General features: G+C 47.7%; 1 long non-coding RNA gene across 1 annotated transcript in view; it reads right to left on the bottom strand.

Moving 5' to 3' along the window:
* Positions 1 to 16,654, bottom strand: part of LOC146401835 (uncharacterized) — a 44,075-nt gene that overhangs the window by 25,635 nt on the left and 1,786 nt on the right. The window contains exon 2 of the long non-coding RNA XR_014811082.1: positions 3,947 to 4,000. This is a non-coding gene — a long non-coding RNA (uncharacterized LOC146401835). The remainder of the gene's footprint in view (positions 1 to 3,946; positions 4,001 to 16,654) is intronic.

Raw genomic sequence — 16,654 nt, 5'->3', positions numbered from 1 at the left:
GCAAGGATGTGCCGGATTCATCTGCACATCTGGGCCTGGTCCAGCCTGGTCTCTAGATTCAGGAAGAACTGAGAATGGGGATGGAAGGGCCCAACTAAGAGGAACAAAGCCACCTTCATGCTCTGGGCAGAAAACCTGGGGCCAAAGGAAGGGGCTCCCCTCCAGGAGGTAGGGGAGACCGTGGAGGAGGGTTTGCAAGTGCAGGACCGGGAGCCAATGCTTCCAGGATGGAGTCATTAAGGCTTCTTAGTTTGGCAAGGATGTTCCAACTCTATAATCTGAGTTTCCCAATCTGTAAAATGGGGGTAAAAATTATAACTGTCTCCCGAATTAAGTGAAATACTTCATAGAAAGTGCCAATCCTAGTTCTGAGCACCCGTTAAGTTCTTATTGAGTGTTAACACACTTATTACTTTCATTACAGGTAATACAAGATACCATTTCAATTGACTTTAATTCCTCCTACTTTCTGTGCTGTGTTATGTAGAGAATGAAATTTTCTCCAATGTTATTGTTGCCTGGTGAGCACAGGTTTTCTAACTTTGAAGAGGATAGAGGCTTCTCTGTGAAGGACAGAATCCCAGAAGGGTGAACAGCTGGTGACCGCTGCCTCCAGAATGTGGTCAGCCCAGAGGGGGCTGGACAGTGGGCTGCTGACCCTGCAGGGCAGGGACCAAGTGGGCTCCAGATCCCTGCCTGGTGTCTTCTTGGTGGTCCCCCTGGGGTCTCCCCACCCTCACACACACCCTGCAAAGGCACCATTCTGGGCTGGGGCTCTCCTTGGGGGAGAAGGTGGGGGTGGGATGGGAAGGAGCAGTGCTCTCTCTCAGCCCATAAGACTGCTTAACACGGCCAACTCCGGTGTCACAACTTCAGGTTGTCAGCAGCATCCCCAACACAGACCTCCTGTCAGGCCCCTGCAGGTCTCGCTATGTGAAATGGCAAACTCGGGGTCAAGTCATTCAGACAGATGGGAATTCAGGCCTTGAGGGAACATGAAACAGATCAAAGCCCGAATTATTACATTTCACAAGCTGAATTTCCGTGTGTGGGGAGAGCGCAGCAACATAACATTTTGTTGCTGAATGAACTTAGGTTGATCTGGTCTGACCGTCAACTTACAGGTCAGGACACCAAGAGGTGAGGTGGCCCTGCCCAAAGTCATGGAGGGAATTTGGAACAGAGCCAGGACCAGACCCCAGGTCTCTCTCCTCAAGATTCAATTATGTTTGGGGGGTTTTTGTTGGTTTGTTTTTGGTGGGTTTTGTTTTTTGTTTTTGTCTTTTTAGGGCCACACACACCCGCATATGGAGGTTCCCAGGCTAAGGGTCAAATTGGAGCTGTAGTGACCGGCCTACAGCACAGCTGCAGCAACACGGGATCCGAACCGCGTCTGCAACCTACACCACAGCTCACGGCAATGTCGGATCCTTAACCCACTGCGTGAGGCCAGGGATCGAACCTGCAGCCTCATGGATCCTCATGGATTTGTTTCCGCTGAGTCATGACAGGAACTCCTTGTTTTTGTTTTTTTAAGGTCTAGCTTTTGCGCAAGAGATCATCACACTTTGTCTGAGAAGCCAGGGACCTGTAGATTGGTGCTCCTGTCATCTGGTGGGGAGACATCAGGGATGCTGTGGAACACGGTGCGAGGCGCGACCACCACTCCCGCCACGTCAGAATGGTTGCCTGTCAGTGGGGGTAGGTAACAGTCCAGGCTGATCACCCAGGCCTGAGGAAAAGGGGAACTGCAAGAGGGGAAAAAAGGTAGTAGGAACAGAGTACAGCTGATAATTCCAGTGTCTGGTGAGAAAACAGGTAGTGTCTTTTTTCTGACACCAAATCTGTGGTGTTTTTCCCCCACTAACAAGCCATTCTCCGACACCAATGGCGTGTCCAACCATTGGATTCCATTCTGACACTAATACCTGGAGTTAGCACAGACCCTCAGGTGAGGGGCTCCATCCCACTAGACAGCCCCCTCTTCAGACGTCAGCCACAAGTCCCAGGGGCCACCGGTACTCCTGCCACAGGGTCCCACAACTCTCTTCTCGGGTTCGATGATCCACAGAACTCAGGCATGCACTTAACTTACATTCACCAGCTTATTGCAAAGGATACAACTCAGGAGGAGCCAAACGTGGTGGAAGAGGTGCACCGGGCACGATGGGGGCTGAGCAGAGCCTGCGTACCCACTCCAGGAGTGCCACCTTCCCAGCAAAGCCACGTGTACACCAACCCGGAAGCTCCCTGAGCCCCATCATTGAGAGTTTTTAATGAAGATGGCATTCCATAGGCACAACAAATTAAGCCATTGGCCGCTGGTGATTGAATTCCATCTCCAGCTCACGTTTTCTCCATGGAATTGGGAGTGAGGGGTGAGGCTGAAAGTTCTAACCTCTAATCACATGGCTGATTTTTCTGGGGAGCAGATCCTAGCCTGAAGCTCGTCAGCCATCCCCCACGCCCACCATGATTCATCTCATTAGCATATAAGACAGTCAGCTCCAAGGGTTTTAAGGAGGTCTCTGTCAGGAACTGGGGACAAATACATATTTATTTTGTCTTTTCCCACAACAAGATAACTCCACGCCCCAAATGTCCTGGGCTGGAGGGAAGGAGGTTTCTTGAGTCAGGAGACAGGAGCACGGCAGTGCAAAGTGTCCTGTGTGGTTCAGGGGGGCATCAGACTTCACAGGAGGTGCGTGATACGGGGGCCCCCCTTACCTCGCTATGCTGCACCCAGCCTACCGGTTCTCTCAGATGCCAGGCTTTTTGTAAAAGCTGCAGATACGACATAGCAAGCTTCACTTTTTATTTTCTCCCCTTGCAATTGGACAATTTGCAGACACAAAGAACTGAATTTGCTTCCTCTCTGCAAACTGCCATGCTGAGTGAGAGAGGGAGGAAAAAGAGCCTGCCTTCTCTCATTGTGGCACTTAAAGCTCTTTCAGAATCCAGCAATGAGAGCAGGAAGTGAGCCTACCCAGCCAGTCTCCTTGGTTGTGGGTAAAAGACAAAGGGCCTGTGGACACGACACAGGTGATATGTTTCCTGTTGTTAGTGGTGATGAGATTTCATAGGGGCCTTCTATTTTCTTCACTCAAAATGAAATGCCTTGACATCCAGGGAAGTGGTAAAACCACGGGCCATTCTGTGTTTTAGAAGTCTGATATTTGGAAACCTGCAGACCTGAAGAATCAGAGGCTGCTTATGAAGATCTGATGCACAAGGGCTACCTGGACAAGGGGCTGACTCATCAAGAAATGCGGTGGGCCTTTATGTAAAGCCTCAAAACACAAATGTTTCACCTCTAAAATTTGTAGACTTTCTTAGACATTTTTTGTTAAGCACTGGGTAAAACAATAACTGCTTTCTTTCCCCTCCCCACAGGGACTACATGCATCTTTTATAATATGTCCATGCCATGAAGTCATCTTGCAAGGAAGTATTTATTAATGAGTCTATGTATAGATTTTCAAATGGGAGACCTCATGGAAATGCAGAGTAGGTGTTTTTGTTTTTACCTGGCAGTATGTGAGTCCCTGTCCTCATCCCCAATCAGACAACTGAGTGGGGATGAAATGATTACTGATGGTAGGAGAATAGGGATGGTGGGAATTTTCTGTGGAGGACTCTTCACTAAAGAATTCTCTCTACTTCTTGATCTGACCCAGGTTTTCCAGGGATAATATAAGACTCAGAGTTTGATGGGGAAACAAAAAAGTAATCATTTTCCAATTCCCAACACCCCTCTCCATCTCTCCACATTGTCAGCCTAACTCAGTTCCCAGCAAAACAGTAATGGGTCTGAGCTGATCAGATGGCAATGGAAGAAGGTGTCTTTCCTGGTGGCTACCAGCATGCATCGAGAGGGCCTCATCACGGCCAAAAGCACAGTCTCTGAGGCTGACTGCTCAGCTGGAATCTCAGCTCTGCTACTTACCAGCTGTGGAACTTCTGAGAAGTTACTTCATCCTTTCTGCCTCCATTTTCACTTCTGTCAAAAGGGAATAATAATAGCAATATTACTCATAATGGCCAAAATGTGGAAGCAACCCAAGTATCCATTGGTAGATGCTTGGATAAACAGAATGTGGTACCTCCATACAGTGGAATATTATTCAGCCTTAAAAATGAAGGAACTTCTGGGAGTTCCCATTGTGGCACAGCGGAAATGAATCCGACTAGGAGCCATGAGGTTGTGGGTTTGATCCTTGGCCTCACTCAGTGGGTTAAGGATCTGGCATTGCCATGGGCTGTGGTGTAGGTCATAAATGCAGCTCGGATCCTGCATTGCTGTGGCTGTGGCATAGGCTGACAGCTGCAGCTCCAATTAGACCCCTAGCCTGGGAACCACCACATGCTGTGGGTGTGCCTGTAAAAAGCCAAAAAGCCAAAAAAAAAAAAAAAAAAGTGAAGGAAATTCTAACACATGCTACAACATGGAGAACCTTGAGGACATCATTCTAAGCGAAAGGACAAATACTGTATGAGTCTACTGGCATGAGGCACCTAGAGCGGTCAGATTTGTAGAGATAGAAAGTAGAGTGGTGGTTGCCAGGGGCTGGGGGGAAAGGGTGGGGAGTTAGTGTTTAATAGGGAGAGTTCCAGTCTTATAAGATGAAAGAATTCTAGAGATGCATGGTGGTGCCGGTTGCCCAACCATGTGAATGTACTGAATGTCACGGAATGTACACTTAAAATGGCTAAGATGATAAATTTTACGTAATGTGTATTTCACCATAATGTTTTTAAAAAGTAATTTTTTTTTTCTTAACTGCTGCACCTGCGGCATATAGACGTTCCTGGGCTAGGGGTTGAATTGGCGCTGCAGCTGCAGGCCTAGGTCACCGCCATGGCAACACCAGATCTGAGCTGCATCTGTGACCCACGCTGCAGCTTACAGCAACACTGGACCCTTAACCCACTGAGCAAGGCCAGGGATCGACCTTGTATCTTCACAGACACTACACTGGGTTCTTAATCCACGGAGCCACAATACGAACTCCCAAAAAGGTTTTTGTTTTTGTTTTAAAAAAGGGTGATAATACAGGATTGTTGTGAAGATTACATGAATTGGTGTAAACCAGTGGTTCTCTACTAGGCTGCCCCCTTCTCCACACAACACACAGGGACATGCTGGGCCAGGGTGTCACGGCGCCAAGGCCGAGGAGCCCTGGAGTAAAGCACCTGACACAGAGTAGCTATTTAAACAGTGACGGTGACTTTTTATCACCTACAGGAGAGGAAATGATCATGTCCCTGAGTTCCTGTCATTTCTCCAAAGGAGCCTTTCCGGCTGCAGAAGGACCCAGAGGGACCGCGCACAGCAGCGAAGAGCTTGAGGATGAGATCTGTGTGTCTGAGGGCACGAGGCAGTTGACGGTCAGCAGTGGAGCCAGAAGATCTTTCTCCACAAACTCTGGTTGGCTAACAATTTTATATGACTTTCGTTTCCTTCAATCAAATGAATTTGGACCAGAAACTCCAATTCCTCCCAAAGACAAGCAGAGAATCTGGGGTGAGACATCCAAAGAGGCTCCTCTGGCTACTGCAGTGGGCCCTGTCCAGCCTGTGTGAGCCCGGGAAGGTCCTCCAGAGGTGGGGTTCCAGCCTCCCCAGGCCTGCGTGAGGTCATTCTCCTCTCCCGCACACTTCACCCCGGCCACCCTGCAGCTCCCACTGCTGCGAGGAACCCACAGACCTCCACCCCTTTCTCGTGGTGGGGAACACCCCTCTCTCCTGGCACAATTCACCCCAGCCCTACCCTGGCAACACAGGGCAGAGCCAGTGCTGGCGGGTCATCTCTGACGTCCAAACCCCCTCCCCACTTCATGCATCATCATTCTCCTCTGTTAGCCGCTCCTTCCTGGGCTCTGACTAGAAGGGCCAAGGGAGCCTGGAAGGAAGGAGGCGGGGGAAGGACAGCTTCTGGTCCCCTTTCCGGCTGTTTCTGGGCACCAGCTGTGTGGTCAGACCCCCAGGGCACTGCAGCTCCAGGCCGCCCTGCTCCACCCTTGAGGTCTGAGCACCCACCTCTTCTCTGGCTGCTTCCTGTACTCCTGGCCCTTGGCACTCTGTTCCCCTCACTGCTTAACCAGCTCCAGACATTATGCTGTCCAGTCCCAGAGCATGGTTTCCACCGGGTGTCCTAGGTGGCGTGTGGTGAGACCTCTGAGGCTCCCATCCAGGTCAGTGGCTACTCCTGTGATGTCACCAGGCAACTGCCCAGGATGGAAACCAGCACTTGGAGGTGTTAGAAGCACACCATGCTCTGCAGCCCATTGACCTTGTCATGGTCACCTGTCCCCACCTGCCTCAGTGGAAGCAGGGCAGTGGCCCCACCTGCTTTCTCTCACAAGGACAGGTTGAGTGGCTGAGACACAAGTGCTCCCCGCAGGTCTTGGGAGAAGGACCAGCTTCACAGCCGCAAGGGATGGTGCTTGTGAGGTTCAGCGAAAGGATGGAAAGGAAGCACAATCCATGCTTTGAGGGGAAGTCTTTTTTTTTTATATATAATTTTTTTTATTTTCCCACTGTACAGCAAGGGGGTCAGGTTATCCTTACATGTATACATTACAATTACATTTTTCCCCTACCCTTTGTTCTGTTGCAACATGAGTATCTAGACAAAGTTCTCAATGCTAGTCAGCAGGATCTCCTTGTAAATCTATTCTAAATTGTGTCTGATAAGCCCAAGCTCCCCATCCCTCCCACTCCCTCCCCCTCCCATCAGGCAGCCACAAGTCTCTTCTCCAAGTCCATGATTTTCTTTTCTGAGGAGATGTTCATTTGTGCTGGATATTAGATTCCAGTTATAAGGGATATCATATGGTATTTGTCTTTGTCTTTCTGGCTCATTTCACTCAGTATGAGAGTCTCTAGTTCCATCCATGTTGCTGCAAATGGCATTATGTCATTCTTTTTTATGGCTGAGTAGTATTCCATTGTGTATATATACCACCTCTTCCAAATCCAATCAATCATCTGTCGATGGACATTTGGGTTGTTTCCATGTCCTGGCTATTGTGAATAGTGCTGCAATGAAAATGCGGGTGCATGTGTCTCTTTTAAGGAGAGTTTTGTCCGGATAGATGCCCAAGAGTGGGATTGCGGGGTCATATGGAAGTTCTATGTATAGATTTCTAAGGTATCTCCAAACTGTTCTCCATAGTGGCTGTACCAGTTTACATTCCCACCAACAGTGCAGGAGGGTTTCCTTTTCTCCACAGCCCCTCCAGCACTTGTTATTTGTGGGTTTATTAATGATGGCCATTCTGACTGGTGTGAGGTGATATGTCATGGTAGTTTTGATTTGCATTTCTCTTATAATCAGCGATGTTGAGCATTTTTTCATGTGTTTGTTGGCCATCTGTATATCTTCTTTGGAGAAATGTCTATTCAGGTCTTTTGCCCATTTTTCAATTGATTGATTGGTTTTTTTGCTGTTGGGTTGTATAAGTTGTTTATATATTCTAGAGATTAAGCCCTTGTCAGTTGCATCATTTGAAACTATTTTCTCCCATTCTGTAAGTTGTCTTTTTGTTTTCTTTTGGGTTTCCTTTGCTGTGCAAAAGCTTTTCAGTTTGATGAGGTCCCATGGGTTTATTTTTGCTCTAATTTCTATTGCTTTGGGAGACTGACCTGAGAAAATATTCATGATGTTGATGTCAGAGAGTGTTTTGCCTATGTTTTCTTCTAGGAGTTTGATGGTGTCCTGTCGTATATTTAAGTCTTTCAGCCATTTGGAGTTTATTTTTGTGCATGGTGTGAGGGTGTGTTCTAGTTTCATTGCTTTGCATGCAGCTGTCCAGGTTTCCCAGCAATGCTTGCTGAATAGACTTTCTTTTTCCCGTTTTATGTTCTTGCCTCCCTTGTCAAAGATTAATTGACCATAGGTGTCAGGGTTTATTTCCGGGTTCTCTATTCTGTTCCATTCGTCTGTCTGTCTGGAGAAGTCTTGATATTAGAACTTTGGGCCCACAAGTAGCCAGAGGCAGGACTCTGAGGGGGCCATGCAAATAGGTATAGGCGGCAATTGGTCTAAGTGTGAACCTGGGAGCACGTGGCCAGGGTAACTACCCGCCTGTGAACCCCTGATTTAACAGGCTCCAAGAGCCTTGTCACTCAGTGATTTTTTTTTTTTATGCCTCACACCTCTTCTGGCACATCTGTGTCTCCCCTCAACCACGACACACATGGGGACCCAAGCTCTCCTCCGTGTGGGCTGAGCTCTGCTGCCATCTGGTGGCAGTTTATGTGGGGACAGGAGAGACAAGAGCCGCTGCCTCCCTTCCTACACTTCTATTTGCAGAGAGGGGGAAATTTCTTGGCATTTTCTCCAGGGATGGAAGGAAAGGCCACCCAACCTGTCACTGCTGCTTGTGAGGGCCTCACCTCTATGGGCCGTGCTGTCCCTGCTGTGCACCATTGAGATGTCCTGTCCCCAGGTACAGTGCAATTCAGGGAGACAGTACACACGGGGTGCGGGGGCAGGGGTGGATGGAGGATGTCTTATCTTCTTAGCTGCACCCCCATTCACACTGCATGCTGAAATCTGGCATGTCCTGACTGCTCAGTTGGTGTATGATTTCAACTGTGAGCTCCTTGAGGTCAAGGACATTTGGTGTCCATAATCCGTATCTAGCACAGGGCTGAGCCCAGAGGAGATATTAAATGTGAAACACCTCTATGCTATTGGATCAGCAGATCTTGTCAACTCATCTTCCAGAAGCCATTCTCTTGTCCGTGGCTCTCTGCTTTTCCCCAGAGTCAACAGATGTTGTGTGCCATCCTTGACCACTCCAACCTAAGTCCCTCCCCAGGAATTGCCCTTCTTCCAAAGTAAGCTACTTTCCAAAGTTAAGTCTCTTTCCAGAGGCAGCCCCCACTGAGTAAGTAGCCAATGCTGGCTGGGGTGGCTCCAAGCTCTGTGCCACAAATTGAGGTAACTGGGAAGGTCCACTGAAGCCCCAGAGCTTCCTGTGGGATGGGCTAAAGCCTTTGCTATGACCAAATCACAGCTCACCTCTCCCTCTGCCCAGCATGCACCCTTCACCCATCACTGTTTGAAGGCTCTCAGTCCTCCAGAGAACGGCAGCAAGAGGCTGAGGACAATTCCTCACCTATTTGAGGCAAAGAATTAACGTTAGAGGGCCCTCCTTGGTAGCACGCAGAGATTCCTGTTCTCCATCAGTCAGAGGGCGGAAGTGGCTGAGGCTTGGCCCATACTGGACGCAGAGGGAGCAGAGCTCCAGAGAAGACTGGATTCTTGATTTAGCAGGTATGCCACACCAAGGTCAAGACCCTGGCTGGGAAAGAGCTGAGACTTGAGAGAAGGATTGTGACGGGTCTAGAACACCCCCCCCCCGCCGCCCCCCATGAGGCTGGCCGATGCCTCTGTTGTGACTGCACTGCTGTTCAACTTGACACTCTTGACAACCTTGAAGCCTCAGATCCCCAGAACACTAGCCTGCAGATGTAACCTACTCCCTGAGGTCGATTCAAAGGCTGCTCATCCCCTTCATGATCTGCTCCCACCTGCCTCCTGGATGTCTGGTCAATAACTGGTCAAGTCACAACATCACTTGGCCAGGGATGTGCTGGGGCTGCCAAGAGAGGAGAGGACCCGCAGGTTGAAGGAGCTATGGGAACCCCACCAGTGTGAAGCGGCAGAAGCTAGGAGAACATATATGGGTCTGGATCGGGAGGCTGCTGAATGGAGAGAAGCTGCATGTGCAGTGGTGTAAGAAAGTTTATCAACACAAGAACCCTCTCCTGTGACAGAAGATTGCTTGCTACCCTGGCATAGTCCCTAAAAGATTATGCAAACATGCTGCTAGGTTGGTTCCCACAGCCTGGAAAAAGCAATAAGCCATGGTAAGTAAAACAAAAATGCCTGAATTGCCATGGTCGGTGGTAGAGAAGGGATCCAAGGCCCAGAGCAGTGAGAATGTTAAAATAGGCATGTTATGTAAGGCTGGAAAACCCATCAACTACGCTCCATGTGAAGGAGGGCCAGGAGGACTCTTTGTCCAGGAAAATGCTAAGAAATGCATTGGTGAGAGTGCCACCAGCAATACTGAAAAAGCTGAGCGGGGGCTGTCCTCTGTGGGCCAGGGCCGAGACTAGGAGATGCTGTTATGGAACAAGATTCCTTGATAGCAATGGGATGATAGTCTCAAATTAGGAAGCCAGGAACCCCAAGGCATCAGAAGCAATTGTGATAAGGAGCAAAGTCAGCCTGGCAACTGATCAGGGGAGCCTGATCCAGAGGGAACATGGAAGTGGTGACTAGAACGTGACATTCTGAAGGGCAAGGCAGACAGACAGGCAGCCAAGAAGGGTATCGGGCCATCTACATACAGTTAAAAGAAATCGAGGTGGCTGAGGAAGTACCCCAATGAGAATTTAAGATTCATTGCCCAGTTCCTGAACCTGAGCCAGGATTCAGACCTGAAACTCAGTGACTGGGGGAAAAGCTGGGCCCTCAGGAGGAAGGACCTGCACAACCACAGCACCATGTACAGGATGAGTCCTTCTGTCCTTCCCCAAGGGACCTGCGGGCCAAGGCAAAACTCCAAAGAGTTTTGGAGACTGGCTGGACGCAGATACAGGATCTGACCTGACGTAGATACTGGGTGCCCAAAACACCATTGTGATCTTTGTTAGAATGAGGGTCAGGGACCATATACATGAAATACAGACATGATATCACTTATATGTAGCACCTAAAATATGGCACAGATGAACCTATCTACAGAACAGAAACAGACTCATGGACCTAGAGAACAGACTTGTAGTTGCTGAGGGGGAGGGGGAGGGAGTGAGATGGACTGAGAGTTTGGGGTTAGTAGATGCAAACTATTACATTTAGAATGGAGAAGCAACGAGGTCCTCCCACAGAGCACAGGGAATTATGTCCAATCACTTGTGACAGAACATGATGGAAGATAATGAGAAAAAGAATGTGTGTATATATAAAACTGGGTTAGTCTACTGTACTGCAGAATTGACAGAATATTATAAATCAACTATAATAAAAAATGAAAAAGAAAAGAAAATAAATAAAGTCCTAGTGCAGGTCTGACCTCGAGTGGGCCCACTGGGTCCATAGACTTCCTCAGTGTTTATTCCCTAGTCCTTGAAAGTATGATCAGCGTGACATGCTTGTATATACACCATCAGCCAAGTGGCCAAGTGGAAACCTGTGAGACTCCCCTGACCCCACCCCCAACCCAAGACAGTAAATCACAATACCTGTGGAGGTGAGGAGAGACATAAAGGCAAGGGGTGATCTCTCATATTCCCAATTGGTTCACTAATCAGGTCCCTACAAAAACCAGACACATGCAAGTTAACACTGCTTCAAGTACACGGTGACACTTGGCACCTGGTCACTCTGACCAATGTATTCTTACCGATCGCCATTGAGAATGAAGGCCAGAAGCAGTTTGCATTCACAAGAGGCGGATAACAGTGTACATTTACGGTCTTGCCTTGCCTGTTAGCCCTCCTGCCCTCCATCAAAGGGTAGTCTGAAGGAGACTGGGTTGTGTAGCCATGCTGCAGAACACCGCACGGGTCCACTGCTTGGCAACTGGGTCAGTCAGGCTGGATAAGCAAGAAGGGGTAAGTATGATAGGAGCCTGTAGGAACATCCCCTTCAGAGTAGGGGACCCCCCTCTCCCATCACTAAAAAGGGACCAGAATACCCACAGGTCAGTGTGGATTCCAGGGGTAGCAAAGTCCACTTGGGGAATACTGCTTTGATCCATTTGCCAAATTACCTGGAAAGCTTTGAGTGAGGCCCAGAGCAGAATGACTCTGCAGAGAGCCCAGATGTGGTGTAAACAGCCTTGCCACTAGGTCTACGTAACATGGTAAATTTTACGGTATTCAGAGCATTTCTGACGGGAAAAGATGTTGTGTATATGGAGTTTATGGTGAACCTAATTGTAGAATCACAGTGTAGACCTCTAAGATTCTGGAATCAGGCCATGGCATTCATTCCAGCAGATGGTTTGCTGCTAGACCTTGGTAGAGAGTGTTTGACTATTGGTTTGTCCAACATTAAGCCATGAGTAGGCCTGGCAACAATCCATTCAAAGATGCAAGTGGTACCCAGGGCATTGGACATGAGCAGGGAGAGAGGATGCAGGTAGGCTGCCTGAGTAGGCAGCCCAGACTCCCCATTGTGTCGTTCACTACTGTCCCATGAATGCCTTTCCCTTAGTTCACACCTGTGGCCAAGGGTGTGGGAATGTGCCCCTCATAACTAACTTACAGAAGAGGAAAAAAGCCAATCTTGGCCCACAGATGTTCAGCTGGTATGTAGACGCAAGCCAAAAATGGACTCCTGCTGCAGTATAGCCCCACTAGGGTGGCCCTTTAAGATAGTGGTGAAGGGAGATTGCTGCAAGGCAGAAAAATCAGGCTATCCAGTTATCTGCTTTGTGGGGAAATAGAACAAGGCCAAGGCCACACAAATGTGAACTGATGGGAGTAGCAAATGGTTTGGCTGATGGGTCAGAGACCTAGGAGGAGAAAGATATGGTGGTTAGGGACAAGGGGCACATGGATGATCTATGGGAGTGGGCATGGCATAAAAGGGTCTTTGAATGGTGCGAATGGCCACCAGAGAATACCCACTATGGAAGAGGAACCAAAGTCCAAGTGGGCCAAAGATTTGGCCAGTTGATATCTGCCATCTTTTTCATTAGTCACACCTGTGCTGGCAAAATGTCTGCATGAAAGGAGTAGCCACAGTGGCAGCAGTGGTGGCTGTGCAATAGGATTCCATTCACCAAGGCCAGCTGAGCTTCTGATGATGTCAAATATTTAACCTGAGCACTACAGAGATTACTGCTGTAGACTGTATATTCATGCAATACTTTTCAAGGACAACAACCATCTACCTGATAACAAGTTGGCTACACTGCCCCCTTCCACTCTTGACGAGGCAGTTATTTCTCTTGACTAGAACTGCCACATATTATGGGCATTGGCCTTGCAGGGCTTCAGCACTATGATTGTAGGAGAGTTTACAGAGCATCAGATCCACTGACACTGGATCCCAGGTGGCACTGAATAGGGCCACGGGACTTTACAGCAAAGAGGGTGAAAGAGTGGGCACATGGCCATGCAATCCACTGGTCCTATAACATACTGTAGAAATGATGGCCTGAGATAACAATTGAATGACCTTTAAAAGGTGCAGTCAGCTTGGAAATGACCTCCTGTGAGGATGCGGCACCACCCTTCAGGATGCAGTACACATCCCACATTGATGACCATTCTAGTGATCCTGAGGCCCCAACGGGTGGAATACCCCAAACTGGAAACCAATAAATGTAAATGGGAATGGCCTGGCCAATCATTTCTACCCATGATCCACATGGGGAATCTTGCTTCCTACTCCTACAGCCTTAGGCTCTGTTGGTCTGAAGAGCCTGGTTTCCAAAGGGGGAAAACTTCCATCAGGGGAGATTGCCAAGAGTCTCATTCAATTTTAAGCTACAGCTACCACCCAGTCACTATGGTCCTTTGTGCTAAGAGACCAGCAGGCAAGATAAGTCACCACTGTGTTCTTTCCTTGGTGGAAAGGAAATCAGAAGGAAGCATGGCTGCTGTCACACAATGGGAGGAGGGACACACAATGGGAGGAGGGACAGGTGAGATACACTGGGGTGTCTCCCTTGCCCAACTTAAATGGAAAATGGTTAGTCAAATACAGCAGTTGCTGCTTGAGAAGGGCATGGTGACCAGGGGCTCTGAGGATGAGAGAGTCTGGGTCATTCCAGCAGGTAAGCTTAGCGGTTAGAACAGGTAAGCAGCTAGACCAGCAGAGGTGCTCGTGAAGGAGAGATCAGGGAGGGAGGGAGGTGGGTGGGTGTGAGCAGTCCAAGAACCACAGCAGGTGTTGTGGTGCTCTGCCCAGATTCCAGTCTAGGATGGAGACGATCATTCCTGCAAGCTGTCAGGAGTACTGCCTCCCGCCAAGATGTGTCCTCAGGACATCTCAGAAAGGCCACCCCAGCTCCAGATCTCCTCCTGATGGATTTTAACTGAAGCCTTTGTTGTAACCATATGAATGGGTCATCAACCCAGCGTCTTGTGTTCCCTCACATGTACTGCCCCTGAAGAGCATTCTCCAGCAACCTTCCCATGCACAAACATCAGGCTCAGAGTCTGCTTCCTCGGCGTTGATCCCCACTGTCAGGATCTCAGGCCAGGCCAACCCTGCAACGCTGAATTACCTCATGGCCTTCAACAAATCCTCAGGGCTTCCCTGGCAATTCAAATGTCCTGGACACCACTGAGGGGAATTTCCCCAATCCGGCCTCCATCACGTCACTTTTTATGTGTATTATCTCAGACCCATCACTGAAAATAAGGTAGGGAAAAGCTTGTGCATCAGTGGAAAACTATGCATCATCTATATAGCACAGCCTTCTGTCTTATCAGATTCTGATTCTGTGGGAGTTACAGCTTTGTAAAGTGTAGGTATCTAATAAGACATATATATTCTGCTCCCTCTAGTGAAGTTCAAAGGACTCCCCTTCAAAAAAAAAAAAAATTTGTCTCCATTTTACAATTCATTTCAACATTCCTTTACTCCATAGAAATGTTTGGTTTTTTGGGTCTCCCCCTCCACCACCTTTTTTGGCTGATCTGTAGCGTATGGAGTTCCTGGGCCAGGGATCAGATCTTGCCAGTTTTAACTTATGCCGCAACTGTGGCAAGGTTGCATCTTTAACTCACTGTGTTGGGCCAGGGATCGAACCTGTGTCCCAGTGCTCCAGAGATGCTGCCAATCCCTTTGCACCACAGTGGGAACTCCTGTGCTCTTTAAACTTGAATGCATTATAACATGTAGTTAGTTCTCCAGATTAACATCTCAAATAAAGTCCTAAACATGGATACATTTTTATATCTGAGAACTGTGATTTACCTTTCCTAAAAACTATCTTAATCCTCAATCCCCACATATGCAAGACAAGAGTGAAAACATTTGGCAGGTTTGTTGTGAATCTACCTGGCACACAGTTAGGCCTCCCATGCTCACTGTAACAAATGCTTTTCAAAGAAAGTCACTATGGTTTTATACAGTCCTGCTAAAAGTTGCAAGAGAAATATACTTTCCAGAATCTTTAATCCAGAAAGAATTGCCATATTCCAGACTTTGCCACAGACATGTAGGCATCTTGCTTTAATGTCTTTCCATTCTTAGATTTTTTTTTTTTTTTTTTTTTGTCTTTTTGCTATTTGTTTGGTCCGCTCCCGCAGCATATGGAGGTTCCCAGGCTAGGGGTCCAATCGGAGCTGTAGCCCCCCGCCTACGCCAGAGTCACAACAACGCAGGATCCGAGCCGCGTCTGCGATCTACACCACAGCTCACGGCAACGCCGGATCATTAACCCACTGAGCAAGGGCAGGAACTGAACCCGCAACCTCATGGTTCCTAGTCGGATTCGTTAACCACTGCGCCACGAAGGGAACTCCCCATTCTTAGATTCTAACCAGTCTGTCACTGTCATTATCTTCTGTCCTCAAATATTAAATATTTCCAAGATCAATTTCCTTTCCAACAATCCCTTTCAGGCTAAACAGACCTCAACTTTTAAACTTCCTTTTTTATTTTAAACTTCGATTTTAATCTCTTTAAACATTTGTTTGCTATTTGCTTAAAAGTTATGAGTGAAAACATTTCCCCTCCCCAACTGACAATATATTTGGAGAACACCAACTTTTAGTTGGAAATATAATGAAGGAGGAGGTCTAGTAAATTTATCTCCTCTCAACTGTAAGATAAAGAGACTTTCCCAGGTTCAAACTAGTAAACTTCATACCTCTGGGTAAGACCAGTTCTCCCGAGTCAAAGCAGGAAGGACAAGGTGTTGAGTAATCCATTTAGTGTTTAGGTGGAAGTGGAAGCTGAGTGTGAGAAAGCTGAAGCCTAACACAGTCCTATTAACATTCCTGAAGCAAGAAGGTGACAACAGAAGGAAGGTGGTCTGCTTGGTCTAGAAAAAGGAAGCCAAAGGCCAAAATTTCACAGCATTTACTAAAACATGGACATAAATATTCTACCCCTGGAAAAGGAGAAAAATTATAAAGGATGCTTTTCCTAAGCCAGGGGGAAAATGTGATGTCCAGAAATACACACTATGTTCTTGTGCTCTTATGTTCATAAACTAACTTCTGATGACCAAAGGGGCCTATCAGTTGCCTTCTGATACACGGCCACAGGTGCCCTAACCTCTAGAACTCTAAATCAATAAACTGGCATTTGGCTGTGAGCCACACGGCAAGTCCAATACACTGGCATTTTGATCAGCATATTAACCTTCCACTACTTTCATTACCATTAGTGGCTTCTGAAGTTAACTCAGATTCTGAAAAAAATCAAGTTCCTAAAAAACTTAGGTTCTGACAAAATCAAGTGTAAGTTCTAACTCCTACCAACCTCCAAAGTCAACCGTATTTGAACAGCCAATCTGCCCCTCTCCAGAACTTCCCTCTCTCCACATGAATTCCAGCTCTTAAGCCATTTTACTCCTTTATCTAAAACAGACCCTGATGCAACATGAGCTACGAGGTGATGCTAATGAAAACTTCACTATGAAAAGATGCATTCCAAATTTGACTT

Source organism: Sus scrofa, chromosome 7, assembly GCF_054392235.1.
Source record: "Sus scrofa isolate SSC_HxYL_T2T_F1_AM1 chromosome 7, Sscrofa_HxYL_maternal_Yorkshire_Landrace_v2.0, whole genome shotgun sequence".
NCBI lineage: Eukaryota > Metazoa > Chordata > Mammalia > Artiodactyla > Suidae > Sus > Sus scrofa.
Note: the sequence above shows the minus strand (reverse complement) of the source record. Positions and strands in the feature narration are given on the sequence as shown.